This window comes from Leiobunum rupestre, chromosome 6 (genome assembly GCF_980474605.1).
Source record: "Leiobunum rupestre chromosome 6, qqLeiRupe1.1.hap1, whole genome shotgun sequence".
NCBI classification, from domain to species: Eukaryota; Metazoa; Arthropoda; class Arachnida; order Opiliones; family Sclerosomatidae; genus Leiobunum; species Leiobunum rupestre.
The window spans coordinates 4,415,415-4,433,542 of record NC_143389.1 but is presented as its reverse complement, the minus strand read 5'-3'; the positions used below and the strand labels follow the sequence as shown (position 1 = coordinate 4,433,542).

The window sequence follows — 18,128 nt, the reverse complement described above, 5'->3', positions numbered from 1 at the left end:
ACGGAGGATAGGAAGGGAGGCGAAGTAGGAGGGATGAATGGCGGCAAGATTGCGGCAGCTACGCTACGTCTAGCCGCCATTTTTCCGAAATTTTCCCGCCGCTAAGCTTCTTACAAGGATGCTGCCGCGTTCATCCCTCCTACTTCGCCTCCCTTCCTATCCTCCTTGGTATTTTCCTGGGCGCGTCCATGCTTGGTTTTCCCCCTTTCAGTCCTCTCCTCCATTATGGATACCCAAGGAGTGGATGCTAGACTCCCCGTTTAGGGCAGAGGCAATGGCCGACGAGCGGGAGGCAAGTAAGAGGGGTAAAATAAAGGCGCGAAAAGAGGTTGTTCTGTGTTATTCCTGTGGTTTTATTCGTAACCCAAGGTTCGTAAATCGTGCATGTTCTAAGTGGTTGGCTGAAGGAACCGGTTTTCATAACGTAAATTCGCGGGTTTCGGTATGGTGGGTAGAGACAGCGCGCCCCTCATTTTTAGGTCATTGGGTTCCAGCCAAGATGTTCCGCGTAAAGAGAAAACACGAAATAAGCCCCTCTCCATTTTTTCTCTCTTCCCGTCTTCCGTGGACAGTGAGTCGCCGCCGGGGGCCCGCCGCCCGCGGCAGCTACATTACCAAGATATAAAGTGGCAAGGCTTATTTTTGGTAAGTACAAAATCATTTATTATATATTGCTCTATAATTAACTATATTTGGAATTAAACATTTTTGTTCTATTTATCTCAAAGTCATGATTATTCCTAACATTAATAGTATTAAACTTAATATGATATATCTTTTGTTAAAGTAGATAAGGAATTTATAATTTTAATATTTATAGAGGAGTTCGGATTTAAAATGTTATATTTTTTTAATAATGATCTCAAAGATCTGACTTTTGAAATGTTTGTTACTTTTTCTAAGTATCAATAAAACATGACATTAAATTTATATTGTGCCAAGGTTCATTTTTATATTTTACATAAACTACATCACCTAAAACAATTAATAGATAAAAGTTAGCTATATTATTTTGTTTAAAAAATATATCTCTGTCTCCGTTTTATTATTTAATTTCGTGGTTTGTTTTGATATTTTGTATTTTTGGGTTACTCCCCTAATCCATGCGGCTGTCCCATGATAAAACCTTCTATAAAACATTTTCCAAAAGTCCTTTTTTAGATTCAACTATTTAAATTACATTTAAGATTAAAATTTAGAACAAAAAATATATTTCACAATTAGAATTTGTTAATAAAATTTTAACTTTGGACTTCATTCCAAAACCAGAAAAGGCCATTTCAGAGTGGATTTTACCGCGGAAATGTTTTTGTTTAGAGATAAACGTTAGTTAGTTAGTTAGTTAGTTAGTTAGTTAGTTAATTAGTTAGTTAGTTAGTTAGTTAGTTAATTAGTTAGTTAGTTAGTTAGTTAGTTAGTTAGTTAGTTAGTTAGTTAGTTAGTAAGTAAGTAAGTAAGTAAGTAAGTAAGTAAGTAAGTAAGTTAGTACTATTTTAAGTACAAGCCTTAAGTAGAATAAAATGAAAACCAATTTTCTCGCCATTTTATTTTGTTCAATTTTGATACTAACATGTATTTTATTCACGGAAAGATGCTGCCAGTTGTTAAAAAAAGGCCAAGAGTTGACCGAAATAATATTATCGTCTGGGCGAACTTTTAATTGCATAAAAAAGCAGCGTCAAAATGATAGGATGAAGGTATTTTCCTGTTAAAAGACGCAAATCCCATCCCGCGAAAATAAATGAGTAGCCAACGGCACGCGGTGTTCCCAGGTGGTCTCCCTCCCAAGTACTGACCGCGCTCGACGCTGCTTAACTTCGGTGATCAGACGAGAACCGGTGTATTCAGCGTGATATGGCCGTTGCCGCTAGAGTGTAATTGATAGCGGTGGACAAGCCGCGACTAGCCAGGTCCTGGTAGGTTGGTGATCGCCGAGGGCCACCGGCTGCATGCGGCTCCAATAGAACGTTCTATACACTCTTTTTAGAAACGTTTACTGGGCGCCGATATTATCGTACAGACAACCAACGAGCAAGCCCTTTACCGCAGAAATTTCATCCCCCCCCCCCCCCCCAAACCAGTTTTTTCATCACCCTCCCCGTAGACTGTAAGGTGATGGCGGTCGATTGGGAAGGCGCGTTTACGAATCTATAAAATTGGTGTGGTGTGCTTTCCCCCTTTGGAGTTCGGAGGAGGTGAAGGTTTGGCCGGTTTTTCGTCTTAGAGAAATATATTTATCTGGCAAACCCGTAAGAAATTGAGAGCAGTCAATTTTTATTAGTAGCGTAGTTGCTAGCCTAGGCTTCACATATTTCCGGCTTTGCTTTCCGCGCCTTTTTTCTTATTTTAAATGATTTTTGTAATAAATGTATGATGGCAAATAAGAAAAATTCTAGAAAATACTAGTCCCAAATCCACGTGTTTAAGATGAAACTTAGATCATGAAAATATCCTTAACCCCAAACATACTTCAACACCTAGGGTGCCTCCTACAACTCCTAAAAGGTACGTCTCTAAAATATTCATATAAAGACAGGACATAAGCCGAATTCTCTTAAACCAAAGAATAACAAAAGTTGTTAGTCCTGCTGAACCAGCTCTATAGTCTGTATGAAAAGTGACCGGTTATGGTCCACTTTTATAGAACGCTCTATTCGCTTATAATAAATTTTTCCTAAATGGTCATTTAAACGCGTTTGACGTTTCACGTAGAATCTAGTACACTTAATACGTTATTTATGGTCCTATAAACCACCATTTAGATTTTTTTTCCATACGGCCCGGTAAAGTGGCCCACTCTACTGTCTCTAGCCGATGACCCCAAAAGTGCCAGTCCGGGCCTGGCGGTGTACCTCTATTTCACGGATTCAAGATATCGTCTTCTCCTTTGTTCGCGCGATGGCTACAAACGTTGTCATCTCCCACCAGGACCAACATTCGGTGACGTAATTATGAAATATTTGAAATGCTCGAATTCTCTCTTTTTACTTTGTTAAACAGTGACGGCTCCTAGCGGGTTATCGCTTCTCGGCCTTTTGGCTAAGATCAAAGTGTAGTATCTGTTTCCAGCTATTTCGCTGAAATCTTGGCCGAAAGGCCGTTAAGCGACGTATACGCTTCTCAGCCTGTTCCTGCGATGCTGACTTACCTGCCAGTATCCTGACGTTCCTGTTCCTGTTCCTGATTCTGAAGCTGCCGCTGCTGTTTCCGGTTCCTCTGCTGTTCCTGATTCCACTGCCGATCCTGGTTCTGCTGCTACTTACCTGTCGCCGCTGTTCCGGGTCCCCACGCCGTATCCTGACTTGGCTGTTTCCTGCCATTGGTACCTGACGCTGTTCCTTTTTGGGACTTACCTCCACCTGACGACCTCTCCACAGCCTTTATGGCTGCTGAGGTGAAAAAGCGGACAGCCCGGCTCGAAGTCGACGCCGGATTCCTGGACGTCGCTCGGACCTTCAATGATAAACTCGGCTCTGACTGCCTTGACACTCTCCAACCTGTTGGTAAAGAAAAATTTTTAATAACATTTACGACCCTGGCCTTCTTGGAACAAGCGCTCTCCTACAACGACCTCGAAATCAACAATCAACCCTGCCGACTTACCAGCGTCGAAGACGACGGCGTCTGGGTGACCATCAAGAATCTACCCTCTTGGATCCAATGGGACTCCATACTTACCACTATGCGACATTACGGCACCATCAAAGCACACCGACTCGACGAATACCCTCAACTTAAAGGACTAAAAAATGGCGACAGATCGGTTAAAATTAAAATAGAAAAAACTATACCAAATGTTCTTTATTTCGGACGCAGCAGAGCGCTGGTCTACTACCAGGGAGTCGTAAAGAGATGTTTCTTTTGCGACAAGGAGGGACACAATGTGTCCTCATGCGAGGTGAAACAGGCTAGGAAGGAAGCCGAAACGCGGAAAATCGCTGAAGGCCAGGAGATGGAACCAACAGAGAGGTCAGAGCACGTCCAGGCAGTGGACATGGTCGACCCGCCCCAGGCACCCGAGAAAATCAACGAAGACCACAACAGAGACCTATATGTCAGTCCCAAAAACCTAGAATACATAAAGAACTACTCGCAGCAGGAACTCAAAGAATTCATGGAATACCTAAGGACTACAGACGAATTGAACGACAGGCGGAAGCAGGTGTTTCTCACGCTCGCCAACCAAGAACTGGAAAAATATACAAAACGACACATGCCCAACTCTCCAGGCAAAGCCGCCAAGAAAGGAAAGACACAAGCCGAAGAGAAAAAGACATTCGCCACCGCCACCAAAAACACACCTGAGAAGGATGTATATACACAATACGTAACATACTAAATCTTTTTATCTCGTAAGGACAAAATTTAATTTTAAATTATGCAGAACTCATTTTTATTCATTTACTTCTGTTTACACTTTTATCGGGCTTTAACTTTATTAACCCTGAAAGCAATTAGATTTTTTATTTTTAAGAAAAATAATTATACTCACCTTGTGATGTAAAAAGAAAAAAACAATTAATACTTACCTCGACGTTGGAAAAAAACCAAACCTAGGAAAAAAACGAAAAATGTAACAATTTTTAGCAATGTACGCGCTAATTTAATTTAATTAACCGCGAACATTTTAGAAATTTGTATTTTGACTGAAAATTAATAAACAAATTCAGTATCTGTTCTTATCAGCTTAATATCTGATACGGGTCCCATCGGGGCCCAAGATATTAAACTTATTTTTGGACGGCGGCGGAGTGGTCGGAGCTTGCTCCACCTCCGCCACGGGTCGGCCTGGTATTGCAGTAAATCCGGGATCGGCCCACTTCTCTCTTGAAATCAAAAATCAAACGCTCTTATAATGGCGCACTGCGCAACACAGTATTTCCGGGAAATGTTATTTGGCTGTCTTTATATATATTTCTTTATTATAATATATTGCCCCTCTGACGTCATAAGTGGTAAAATCCTTATTGTCGAATAGTTAATAATGAAGAATCGGAAAGATTCCAGTTTTTGAATTTTCTTTTACCTAGTTATACACTCTTTTTCGCGGTATTTTCACGGAGGATAGGAAGGGAGGCGAAGTAGGAGGGATGAATGGCGGCAAGATTGCGGCAGCTACGCTACGTCTAGCCGCCATTTTTCCGAAATTTTCCCGCCGCTAAGCTTCTTACAAGGATGCTGCCGCGTTCATCCCTCCTACTTCGCCTCCCTTCCTATCCTCCTTGGTATTTTCCTGGGCGCGTCCATGCTTGGTTTTCCCCCTTTCAGTCCTCTCCTCCATTATGGATACCCAAGGAGTGGATGCTAGACTCCCCGTTTAGGGCAGAGGCAATGGCCGACGAGCGGGAGGCAAGTAAGAGGGGTAAAATAAAGGCGCGAAAAGAGGTTGTTCTGTGTTATTCCTGTGGTTTTATTCGTAACCCAAGGTTCGTAAATCGTGCATGTTCTAAGTGGTTGGCTGAAGGAACCGGTTTTCATAACGTAAATTCGCGGGTTTCGGTATGGTGGGTAGAGACAGCGCGCCCCTCATTTTTAGGTCATTGGGTTCCAGCCAAGATGTTCCGCGTAAAGAGAAAACACGAAATAAGCCCCTCTCCATTTTTTCTCTCTTCCCGTCTTCCGTGGACAGTGAGTCGCCGCCGGGGGCCCGCCGCCCGCGGCAGCTACATTACCAAGATATAAAGTGGCAAGGCTTATTTTTGGTAAGTACAAAATCATTTATTATATATTGCTCTATAATTAACTATATTTGGAATTAAACATTTTTGTTCTATTTATCTCAAAGTCATGATTATTCCTAACATTAATAGTATTAAACTTAATATGATATATCTTTTGTTAAAGTAGATTAGGAATTTATAATTTTAATATTTATAGAGGAGTTCGGATTTAAAATGTTATATTTTTTTAATAATGATCTCAAAGATCTGACTTTTGAAATGTTTGTTACTTTTTCTAAGTATCAATAAAACATGACATTAAATTTATATTGTGCCAAGGTTCATTTTTATATTTTACATAAACTACATCACCTAAAACAATTAATAGATAAAAGTTAGCTATATTATTTTGTTTAAAAAATATATCTCTGTCTCCGTTTTATTATTTAATTTCGTGGTTTGTTTTGATATTTTGTATTTTTGGGTTACTCCCCTAATCCATGCGGCTGTCCCATGATAAAACCTTCTATAAAACATTTTCCAAAAGTCCTTTTTTAGATTCAACTATTTAAATTACATTTAAGATTAAAATTTAGAACAAAAAATATATTTCACAATTAGAATTTGTTAATAAAATTTTAACTTTGGACTTCATTCCAAAACCAGAAAAGGCCATTTCAGAGTGGATTTTACCGCGGAAATGTTTTTGTTTAGAGATAAACGTTAGTTAGTTAGTTAGTTAGTTAGTTAGTTAGTTAATTAGTTAGTTAGTTAGTTAGTTAGTTAATTAGTTAGTTAGTTAGTTAGTTAGTTAGTTAGTTAGTTAGTTAGTTAGTTAGTAAGTAAGTAAGTAAGTAAGTAAGTAAGTAAGTAAGTAAGTTAGTACTATTTTAAGTACAAGCCTTAAGTAGAATAAAATGAAAACCAATTTTCTCGCCATTTTATTTTGTTCAATTTTGATACTAACATGTATTTTATTCACGGAAAGATGCTGCCAGTTGTTAAAAAAAGGCCAAGAGTTGACCGAAATAATATTATCGTCTGGGCGAACTTTTAATTGCATAAAAAAGCAGCGTCAAAATGATAGGATGAAGGTATTTTCCTGTTAAAAGACGCAAATCCCATCCCGCGAAAATAAATGAGTAGCCAACGGCACGCGGTGTTCCCAGGTGGTCTCCCTCCCAAGTACTGACCGCGCTCGACGCTGCTTAACTTCGGTGATCAGACGAGAACCGGTGTATTCAGCGTGATATGGCCGTTGCCGCTAGAGTGTAATTGATAGCGGTGGACAAGCCGCGACTAGCCAGGTCCTGGTAGGTTGGTGATCGCCGAGGGCCACCGGCTGCATGCGGCTCCAATAGAACGTTCTATACACTCTTTTTAGAAACGTTTACTGGGCGCCGATATTATCGTACAGACAACCAACGAGCAAGCCCTTTACCGCAGAAATTTCATCCCCCCCCCCCCCCCCCAAACCAGTTTTTTCATCACCCTCCCCGTAGACTGTAAGGTGATGGCGGTCGATTGGGAAGGCGCGTTTACGAATCTATAAAATTGGTGTGGTGTGCTTTCCCCCTTTGGAGTTCGGAGGAGGTGAAGGTTTGGCCGGTTTTTCGTCTTAGAGAAATATATTTATCTGGCAAACCCGTAAGAAATTGAGAGCAGTCAATTTTTATTAGTAGCGTAGTTGCTAGCCTAGGCTTCACATATTTCCGGCTTTGCTTTCCGCGCCTTTTTTCTTATTTTAAATGATTTTTGTAATAAATGTATGATGGCAAATAAGAAAAATTCTAGAAAATACTAGTCCCAAATCCACGTGTTTAAGATGAAACTTAGATCATGAAAATATCCTTAACCCCAAACATACTTCAACACCTAGGGTGCCTCCTACAACTCCTAAAAGGTACGTCTCTAAAATATTCATATAAAGACAGGACATAAGCCGAATTCTCTTAAACCAAAGAATAACAAAAGTTGTTAGTCCTGCTGAACCAGCTCTATAGTCTGTATGAAAAGTGACCGGTTATGGTCCACTTTTATAGAACGCTCTATTCGCTTATAATAAATTTTTCCTAAATGGTCATTTAAACGCGTTTGACGTTTCACGTAGAATCTAGTACACTTAATACGTTATTTATGGTCCTATAAACCACCATTTAGATTTTTTTTCCATACGGCCCGGTAAAGTGGCCCACTCTACTGTCTCTAGCCGATGACCCCAAAAGTGCCAGTCCGGGCCTGGCGGTGTACCTCTATTTCACGGATTCAAGATATCGTCTTCTCCTTTGTTCGCGCGATGGCTACAAACGTTGTCATCTCCCACCAGGACCAACATTCGGTGACGTAATTATGAAATATTTGAAATGCTCGAATTCTCTCTTTTTACTTTGTTAAACAGTGACGGCTCCTAGCGGGTTATCGCTTCTCGGCCTTTTGGCTAAGATCAAAGTGTAGTATCTGTTCCCAGCTATTTCGCTGAAATCTTGGCCGAAAGGCCGTCAAGCGAGTTTCCTAGCTCTCCAGCCAGTTCCTGAAATGCGGACTTACCTGTCTGTATCCTGACGTCACTGTTCCTGTACCTGTTCCTGCTCCGGCTCCTGAAGCTGCTGTTCCGGTTCCATCGCAGTTCCTGATTCCGCTACTGTACCTTTTCCGGGTTCCGCCGCTACTTACCTGTCGCTGCTGTTCCTGGTCTCCACGCCGTATCCCGACTTGGCTGATTGCAGCCATTGCTTCCTGACGCTGTTCCTTCCTGGGACTTACCTTCATCTGACGATCTCTCCATAGCCATCATGGCTATGGAGGTGAAAAAACGCACGGCTCACCTTGAAGTCGACGCCGGATTCCTGGACGTCGCTCGGACCTTCCACGAGAAGCTCGGCTCTGACTGCCTTGATACTCTTCAACCTGTTGGTAAAGAAAAATTTTTAATTACTTTTACAACCCTGGCCTTCCTGCAACAAGCTCTATCCTACAACGACCTCGAAATCAACAATAAACCATGCCGACTCACCAGCGTCGAAGATGACGGCGTCTGGGTTACTATTAAAAACCTGCCTTGCTGGATCCAATGGGACTCTGTCCTTACCACCATGAGACAATATGGCACCATTAAAGCTCACCGACTCGATGAATACCCTCAACTTAAAGGTCTTAAAAATGGCGACAGATCAGTCAAGATAAAAATTGAAAAAAATATACCCAACGTAATCTATTTCGGACGTAGCCGTGCGCTGGCATACTACCAAGGAGTCGTTAAGAAGTGTTTCTTTTGCGACAAGGAGGGACACACGGTGTCCTCATGCGAAGTGAAACAATCAAGGAAGGAAGCTGCAATACTAAAAACCTTGGAAGGCCAGGGGAAGGAACCAACCGGGAGGTCCGAGGACGTCCAGGCAGTGGACATTGCCGACCCGTCCCAGACACCCGAGAGGATAAACGAGGAGGAACAGGCAGACAAGCCCTGCAGCGCAAAGAAAGTCCCAAAGGATCCGAATGAGTGGACCCCGACCCATGAGGCTCTCCTCGACAAATTCACACCGGATACCATCCACCAGTTCGTGGATAAAGTCCTCAAAAGCAAAAGGACCAAAGAGAGGAAAGCATTTATGCTCGCTAAAGTCGACGAATGGGTTCAAAACAAGAATAAGCGCCGCCTAAGTACCTCACCAGAAAAAGCCACCACATTAAGTTTAAAAAAGGGGAAGAACAACGACGAGGAGAAGATAATCCACCAAGGCTCCCAGAAGGAGAAGAAATCCTTTGCCGAAGCTATTAAGACGGACGAAAACACTCTTAACAATACGGTCGATTTTTACACAGAATACGTGACGTACTAGATATCTCTTAATTTTTACACTTATTGGTATTTACTTGTGATAGTATTTCCTTTTACGCATTACGAAAAGTTTGAAATGTAAATTTTGTTTTAACTTTACATTTTTTAACTCTATTTTTTAACTTGTTTATATTTATCTAAAATATTTTCAAAATTCAACCAACTTGACATAACCAACTCACGGTAAAAATTAATAGTGGCAATGTAAAATCTTTTATTCGGCACTGTAAACGTTCAAATTAATAGTTATTTATTCTTTGAAATATGAAAACAATCAATTAATATTACTGCCTTAAATTAATTATAAGTTTAACCGGCAGAACAAAATGACTAGGGTACTGTAACTCAGTTTTTTAATAAACAAATTCAGTATCTGTTCTTATCAGCTTAATATCTGATACGGGTCCCATCGGGGCCCAAGATATTAAACTTATTTTTGGACGGCGGCGGAGTGGTCGGAGCTTGCTCCACCTCCGCCACGGGTCGGCCTGGTATTGCAGTAAATCCGGGATCGGCCCACTTCTCTCTTGAAATCAAAAATCAAACGCTCTTATAATGGCGCACTGCGCAACACAGTATTTCCGGGAAATGTTATTTGGCTGTCTTTATATATATTTCTTTATTATAATATATTGCCCCTCTGACGTCATAAGTGGTAAAATCCTTATTGTCGAATAGTTAATAATGAAGAATCGGAAAGATTCCAGTTTTTGAATTTTCTTTTACCTAGTTATACACTCTTTTTCGCGGTATTTTCACGGAGGATAGGAAGGGAGGCGAAGTAGGAGGGATGAATGGCGGCAAGATTGCGGCAGCTACGCTACGTCTAGCCGCCATTTTTCCGAAATTTTCCCGCCGCTAAGCTTCTTACAAGGATGCTGCCGCGTTCATCCCTCCTACTTCGCCTCCCTTCCTATCCTCCTTGGTATTTTCCTGGGCGCGTCCATGCTTGGTTTTCCCCCTTTCAGTCCTCTCCTCCATTATGGATACCCAAGGAGTGGATGCTAGACTCCCCGTTTAGGGCAGAGGCAATGGCCGACGAGCGGGAGGCAAGTAAGAGGGGTAAAATAAAGGCGCGAAAAGAGGTTGTTCTGTGTTATTCCTGTGGTTTTATTCGTAACCCAAGGTTCGTAAATCGTGCATGTTCTAAGTGGTTGGCTGAAGGAACCGGTTTTCATAACGTAAATTCGCGGGTTTCGGTATGGTGGGTAGAGACAGCGCGCCCCTCATTTTTAGGTCATTGGGTTCCAGCCAAGATGTTCCGCGTAAAGAGAAAACACGAAATAAGCCCCTCTCCATTTTTTCTCTCTTCCCGTCTTCCGTGGACAGTGAGTCGCCGCCGGGGGCCCGCCGCCCGCGGCAGCTACATTACCAAGATATAAAGTGGCAAGGCTTATTTTTGGTAAGTACAAAATCATTTATTATATATTGCTCTATAATTAACTATATTTGGAATTAAACATTTTTGTTCTATTTATCTCAAAGTCATGATTATTCCTAACATTAATAGTATTAAACTTAATATGATATATCTTTTGTTAAAGTAGATTAGGAATTTATAATTTTAATATTTATAGAGGAGTTCGGATTTAAAATGTTATATTTTTTTAATAATGATCTCAAAGATCTGACTTTTGAAATGTTTGTTACTTTTTCTAAGTATCAATAAAACATGACATTAAATTTATATTGTGCCAAGGTTCATTTTTATATTTTACATAAACTACATCACCTAAAACAATTAATAGATAAAAGTTAGCTATATTATTTTGTTTAAAAAATATATCTCTGTCTCCGTTTTATTATTTAATTTCGTGGTTTGTTTTGATATTTTGTATTTTTGGGTTACTCCCCTAATCCATGCGGCTGTCCCATGATAAAACCTTCTATAAAACATTTTCCAAAAGTCCTTTTTTAGATTCAACTATTTAAATTACATTTAAGATTAAAATTTAGAACAAAAAATATATTTCACAATTAGAATTTGTTAATAAAATTTTAACTTTGGACTTCATTCCAAAACCAGAAAAGGCCATTTCAGAGTGGATTTTACCGCGGAAATGTTTTTGTTTAGAGATAAACGTTAGTTAGTTAGTTAGTTAGTTAGTTAGTTAGTTAATTAGTTAGTTAGTTAGTTAGTTAGTTAGTTAATTAGTTAGTTAGTTAGTTAGTTAGTTAGTTAGTTAGTTAGTTAGTTAGTTAGTAAGTAAGTAAGTAAGTAAGTAAGTAAGTAAGTAAGTAAGTAAGTTAGTACTATTTTAAGTACAAGCCTTAAGTAGAATAAAATGAAAACCAATTTTCTCGCCATTTTATTTTGTTCAATTTTGATACTAACATGTATTTTATTCACGGAAAGATGCTGCCAGTTGTTAAAAAAAGGCCAAGAGTTGACCGAAATAATATTATCGTCTGGGCGAACTTTTAATTGCATAAAAAAGCAGCGTCAAAATGATAGGATGAAGGTATTTTCCTGTTAAAAGACGCAAATCCCATCCCGCGAAAATAAATGAGTAGCCAACGGCACGCGGTGTTCCCAGGTGGTCTCCCTCCCAAGTACTGACCGCGCTCGACGCTGCTTAACTTCGGTGATCAGACGAGAACCGGTGTATTCAGCGTGATATGGCCGTTGCCGCTAGAGTGTAATTGATAGCGGTGGACAAGCCGCGACTAGCCAGGTCCTGGTAGGTTGGTGATCGCCGAGGGCCACCGGCTGCATGCGGCTCCAATAGAACGTTCTATACACTCTTTTTAGAAACGTTTACTGGGCGCCGATATTATCGTACAGACAACCAACGAGCAAGCCCTTTACCGCAGAAATTTCATCCCCCCCCCCCCCCCAAACCAGTTTTTTCATCACCCTCCCCGTAGACTGTAAGGTGATGGCGGTCGATTGGGAAGGCGCGTTTACGAATCTATAAAATTGGTGTGGTGTGCTTTCCCCCTTTGGAGTTCGGAGGAGGTGAAGGTTTGGCCGGTTTTTCGTCTTAGAGAAATATATTTATCTGGCAAACCCGTAAGAAATTGAGAGCAGTCAATTTTTATTAGTAGCGTAGTTGCTAGCCTAGGCTTCACATATTTCCGGCTTTGCTTTCCGCGCCTTTTTTCTTATTTTAAATGATTTTTGTAATAAATGTATGATGGCAAATAAGAAAAATTCTAGAAAATACTAGTCCCAAATCCACGTGTTTAAGATGAAACTTAGATCATGAAAATATCCTTAACCCCAAACATACTTCAACACCTAGGGTGCCTCCTACAACTCCTAAAAGGTACGTCTCTAAAATATTCATATAAAGACAGGACATAAGCCGAATTCTCTTAAACCAAAGAATAACAAAAGTTGTTAGTCCTGCTGAACCAGCTCTATAGTCTGTATGAAAAGTGACCGGTTATGGTCCACTTTTATAGAACGCTCTATTCGCTTATAATAAATTTTTCCTAAATGGTCATTTAAACGCGTTTGACGTTTCACGTAGAATCTAGTACACTTAATACGTTATTTATGGTCCTATAAACCACCATTTAGATTTTTTTTCCATACGGCCCGGTAAAGTGGCCCACTCTACTGTCTCTAGCCGATGACCCCAAAAGTGCCAGTCCGGGCCTGGCGGTGTACCTCTATTTCACGGATTCAAGATATCGTCTTCTCCTTTGTTCGCGCGATGGCTACAAACGTTGTCATCTCCCACCAGGACCAACATTCGGTGACGTAATTATGAAATATTTGAAATGCTCGAATTCTCTCTTTTTACTTTGTTAAACAGTGACGGCTCCTAGCGGGTTATCGCTTCTCGGCCTTTTGGCTAAGATCAAAGTGTAGTATCTGTTCTTATCAGCTTAATATCTGATACGGGTCCCATCGGGGCCCAAGATATTAAACTTATTTTTGGACGGCGGCGGAGTGGTCGGAGCTTGCTCCACCTCCGCCACGGGTCGGCCTGGTATTGCAGTAAATCCGGGATCGGCCCACTTCTCTCTTGAAATCAAAAATCAAACGCTCTTATAATGGCGCACTGCGCAACACAGTATTTCCGGGAAATGTTATTTGGCTGTCTTTATATATATTTCTTTATTATAATATATTGCCCCTCTGACGTCATAAGTGGTAAAATCCTTATTGTCGAATAGTTAATAATGAAGAATCGGAAAGATTCCAGTTTTTGAATTTTCTTTTACCTAGTTATACACTCTTTTTCGCGGTATTTTCACGGAGGATAGGAAGGGAGGCGAAGTAGGAGGGATGAATGGCGGCAAGATTGCGGCAGCTACGCTACGTCTAGCCGCCATTTTTCCGAAATTTTCCCGCCGCTAAGCTTCTTACAAGGATGCTGCCGCGTTCATCCCTCCTACTTCGCCTCCCTTCCTATCCTCCTTGGTATTTTCCTGGGCGCGTCCATGCTTGGTTTTCCCCCTTTCAGTCCTCTCCTCCATTATGGATACCCAAGGAGTGGATGCTAGACTCCCCGTTTAGGGCAGAGGCAATGGCCGACGAGCGGGAGGCAAGTAAGAGGGGTAAAATAAAGGCGCGAAAAGAGGTTGTTCTGTGTTATTCCTGTGGTTTTATTCGTAACCCAAGGTTCGTAAATCGTGCATGTTCTAAGTGGTTGGCTGAAGGAACCGGTTTTCATAACGTAAATTCGCGGGTTTCGGTATGGTGGGTAGAGACAGCGCGCCCCTCATTTTTAGGTCATTGGGTTCCAGCCAAGATGTTCCGCGTAAAGAGAAAACACGAAATAAGCCCCTCTCCATTTTTTCTCTCTTCCCGTCTTCCGTGGACAGTGAGTCGCCGCCGGGGGCCCGCCGCCCGCGGCAGCTACATTACCAAGATATAAAGTGGCAAGGCTTATTTTTGGTAAGTACAAAATCATTTATTATATATTGCTCTATAATTAACTATATTTGGAATTAAACATTTTTGTTCTATTTATCTCAAAGTCATGATTATTCCTAACATTAATAGTATTAAACTTAATATGATATATCTTTTGTTAAAGTAGATTAGGAATTTATAATTTTAATATTTATAGAGGAGTTCGGATTTAAAATGTTATATTTTTTTAATAATGATCTCAAAGATCTGACTTTTGAAATGTTTGTTACTTTTTCTAAGTATCAATAAAACATGACATTAAATTTATATTGTGCCAAGGTTCATTTTTATATTTTACATAAACTACATCACCTAAAACAATTAATAGATAAAAGTTAGCTATATTATTTTGTTTAAAAAATATATCTCTGTCTCCGTTTTATTATTTAATTTCGTGGTTTGTTTTGATATTTTGTATTTTTGGGTTACTCCCCTAATCCATGCGGCTGTCCCATGATAAAACCTTCTATAAAACATTTTCCAAAAGTCCTTTTTTAGATTCAACTATTTAAATTACATTTAAGATTAAAATTTAGAACAAAAAATATATTTCACAATTAGAATTTGTTAATAAAATTTTAACTTTGGACTTCATTCCAAAACCAGAAAAGGCCATTTCAGAGTGGATTTTACCGCGGAAATGTTTTTGTTTAGAGATAAACGTTAGTTAGTTAGTTAGTTAGTTAGTTAGTTAGTTAATTAGTTAGTTAGTTAGTTAGTTAGTTAATTAGTTAGTTAGTTAGTTAGTTAGTTAGTTAGTTAGTTAGTTAGTTAGTTAGTAAGTAAGTAAGTAAGTAAGTAAGTAAGTAAGTAAGTAAGTAAGTTAGTACTATTTTAAGTACAAGCCTTAAGTAGAATAAAATGAAAACCAATTTTCTCGCCATTTTATTTTGTTCAATTTTGATACTAACATGTATTTTATTCACGGAAAGATGCTGCCAGTTGTTAAAAAAAGGCCAAGAGTTGACCGAAATAATATTATCGTCTGGGCGAACTTTTAATTGCATAAAAAAGCAGCGTCAAAATGATAGGATGAAGGTATTTTCCTGTTAAAAGACGCAAATCCCATCCCGCGAAAATAAATGAGTAGCCAACGGCACGCGGTGTTCCCAGGTGGTCTCCCTCCCAAGTACTGACCGCGCTCGACGCTGCTTAACTTCGGTGATCAGACGAGAACCGGTGTATTCAGCGTGATATGGCCGTTGCCGCTAGAGTGTAATTGATAGCGGTGGACAAGCCGCGACTAGCCAGGTCCTGGTAGGTTGGTGATCGCCGAGGGCCACCGGCTGCATGCGGCTCCAATAGAACGTTCTATACACTCTTTTTAGAAACGTTTACTGGGCGCCGATATTATCGTACAGACAACCAACGAGCAAGCCCTTTACCGCAGAAATTTCATCCCCCCCCCCCCCCCAAACCAGTTTTTTCATCACCCTCCCCGTAGACTGTAAGGTGATGGCGGTCGATTGGGAAGGCGCGTTTACGAATCTATAAAATTGGTGTGGTGTGCTTTCCCCCTTTGGAGTTCGGAGGAGGTGAAGGTTTGGCCGGTTTTTCGTCTTAGAGAAATATATTTATCTGGCAAACCCGTAAGAAATTGAGAGCAGTCAATTTTTATTAGTAGCGTAGTTGCTAGCCTAGGCTTCACATATTTCCGGCTTTGCTTTCCGCGCCTTTTTTCTTATTTTAAATGATTTTTGTAATAAATGTATGATGGCAAATAAGAAAAATTCTAGAAAATACTAGTCCCAAATCCACGTGTTTAAGATGAAACTTAGATCATGAAAATATCCTTAACCCCAAACATACTTCAACACCTAGGGTGCCTCCTACAACTCCTAAAAGGTACGTCTCTAAAATATTCATATAAAGACAGGACATAAGCCGAATTCTCTTAAACCAAAGAATAACAAAAGTTGTTAGTCCTGCTGAACCAGCTCTATAGTCTGTATGAAAAGTGACCGGTTATGGTCCACTTTTATAGAACGCTCTATTCGCTTATAATAAATTTTTCCTAAATGGTCATTTAAACGCGTTTGACGTTTCACGTAGAATCTAGTACACTTAATACGTTATTTATGGTCCTATAAACCACCATTTAGATTTTTTTTCCATACGGCCCGGTAAAGTGGCCCACTCTACTGTCTCTAGCCGATGACCCCAAAAGTGCCAGTCCGGGCCTGGCGGTGTACCTCTATTTCACGGATTCAAGATATCGTCTTCTCCTTTGTTCGCGCGATGGCTACAAACGTTGTCATCTCCCACCAGGACCAACATTCGGTGACGTAATTATGAAATATTTGAAATGCTCGAATTCTCTCTTTTTACTTTGTTAAACAGTGACGGCTCCTAGCGGGTTATCGCTTCTCGGCCTTTTGGCTAAGATCAAAGTGTAGTATCTGTTCTTATCAGCTTAATATCTGATACGGGTCCCATCGGGGCCCAAGATATTAAACTTATTTTTGGACGGCGGCGGAGTGGTCGGAGCTTGCTCCACCTCCGCCACGGGTCGGCCTGGTATTGCAGTAAATCCGGGATCGGCCCACTTCTCTCTTGAAATCAAAAATCAAACGCTCTTATAATGGCGCACTGCGCAACACAGTATTTCCGGGAAATGTTATTTGGCTGTCTTTATATATATTTCTTTATTATAATATATTGCCCCTCTGACGTCATAAGTGGTAAAATCCTTATTGTCGAATAGTTAATAATGAAGAATCGGAAAGATTCCAGTTTTTGAATTTTCTTTTACCTAGTTATACACTCTTTTTCGCGGTATTTTCACGGAGGATAGGAAGGGAGGCGAAGTAGGAGGGATGAATGGCGGCAAGATTGCGGCAGCTACGCTACGTCTAGCCGCCATTTTTCCGAAATTTTCCCGCCGCTAAGCTTCTTACAAGGATGCTGCCGCGTTCATCCCTCCTACTTCGCCTCCCTTCCTATCCTCCTTGGTATTTTCCTGGGCGCGTCCATGCTTGGTTTTCCCCCTTTCAGTCCTCTCCTCCATTATGGATACCCAAGGAGTGGATGCTAGACTCCCCGTTTAGGGCAGAGGCAATGGCCGACGAGCGGGAGGCAAGTAAGAGGGGTAAAATAAAGGCGCGAAAAGAGGTTGTTCTGTGTTATTCCTGTGGTTTTATTCGTAACCCAAGGTTCGTAAATCGTGCATGTTCTAAGTGGTTGGCTGAAGGAACCGGTTTTCATAACGTAAATTCGCGGGTTTCGGTATGGTGGGTAGAGACAGCGCGCCCCTCATTTTTAGGTCATTGGGTTCCAGCCAAGATGTTCCGCGTAAAGAGAAAACACGAAATAAGCCCCTCTCCATTTTTTCTCTCTTCCCGTCTTCCGTGGACAGTGAGTCGCCGCCGGGGGCCCGCCGCCCGCGGCAGCTACATTACCAAGATATAAAGTGGCAAGGCTTATTTTTGGTAAGTACAAAATCATTTATTATATATTGCTCTATAATTAACTATATTTGGAATTAAACATTTTTGTTCTATTTATCTCAAAGTCATGATTATTCCTAACATTAATAGTATTAAACTTAATATGATATATCTTTTGTTAAAGTAGATTAGGAATTTATAATTTTAATATTTATAGAGGAGTTCGGATTTAAAATGTTATATTTTTTTAATAATGATCTCAAAGATCTGACTTTTGAAATGTTTGTTACTTTTTCTAAGTATCAATAAAACATGACATTAAATTTATATTGTGCCAAGGTTCATTTTTATATTTTACATAAACTACATCACCT

General features: G+C 40.4%; 8 non-coding genes and 2 pseudogenes across 8 annotated transcripts; 6 read left to right on the top strand and 4 right to left on the bottom strand.

Moving 5' to 3' along the window:
• Window positions 1-1,747: 1,747 nt before the first annotated feature.
• On the bottom strand, window positions 1,748-1,866 carry LOC149938712 (5S ribosomal RNA). Its single transcript, XR_016482134.1, has one exon. It is a non-coding gene; the product is annotated as a 5S ribosomal RNA (ribosomal RNA).
• Window positions 1,867-3,019: 1,153 nt separating this feature from the next.
• Window positions 3,020-3,173, top strand: LOC149938711 (U2 spliceosomal RNA; annotated as a pseudogene).
• Window positions 3,174-4,637: 1,464 nt separating this feature from the next.
• On the top strand, window positions 4,638-4,825 carry LOC149938710 (U2 spliceosomal RNA). Its single transcript, XR_016481678.1, has one exon. It is a non-coding gene; the product is annotated as a U2 spliceosomal RNA (small nuclear RNA).
• A 1,979-nt stretch (window positions 4,826-6,804) lies between these two features.
• On the bottom strand, window positions 6,805-6,923 carry LOC149938709 (5S ribosomal RNA). Its single transcript, XR_016482133.1, has one exon. It is a non-coding gene; the product is annotated as a 5S ribosomal RNA (ribosomal RNA).
• Window positions 6,924-8,077: 1,154 nt separating this feature from the next.
• Window positions 8,078-8,180, top strand: LOC149938708 (U2 spliceosomal RNA; annotated as a pseudogene).
• Window positions 8,181-9,838: 1,658 nt separating this feature from the next.
• LOC149938707 (U2 spliceosomal RNA) lies at window positions 9,839-10,023 on the top strand. Its single transcript, XR_016481625.1, has one exon. It is a non-coding gene; the product is annotated as a U2 spliceosomal RNA (small nuclear RNA).
• Window positions 10,024-12,010: 1,987 nt separating this feature from the next.
• On the bottom strand, window positions 12,011-12,129 carry LOC149938706 (5S ribosomal RNA). Its single transcript, XR_016482132.1, has one exon. It is a non-coding gene; the product is annotated as a 5S ribosomal RNA (ribosomal RNA).
• Window positions 12,130-13,281: 1,152 nt separating this feature from the next.
• On the top strand, window positions 13,282-13,473 carry LOC149938705 (U2 spliceosomal RNA). The gene has a single exon (XR_016481538.1). It is a non-coding gene; the product is annotated as a U2 spliceosomal RNA (small nuclear RNA).
• A 1,983-nt stretch (window positions 13,474-15,456) lies between these two features.
• On the bottom strand, window positions 15,457-15,575 carry LOC149938704 (5S ribosomal RNA). Its single transcript, XR_016482131.1, has one exon. It is a non-coding gene; the product is annotated as a 5S ribosomal RNA (ribosomal RNA).
• Window positions 15,576-16,727: 1,152 nt separating this feature from the next.
• Window positions 16,728-16,919, top strand: LOC149938703 (U2 spliceosomal RNA). The gene has a single exon (XR_016481537.1). It is a non-coding gene; the product is annotated as a U2 spliceosomal RNA (small nuclear RNA).
• Window positions 16,920-18,128: the final 1,209 nt, after the last annotated feature.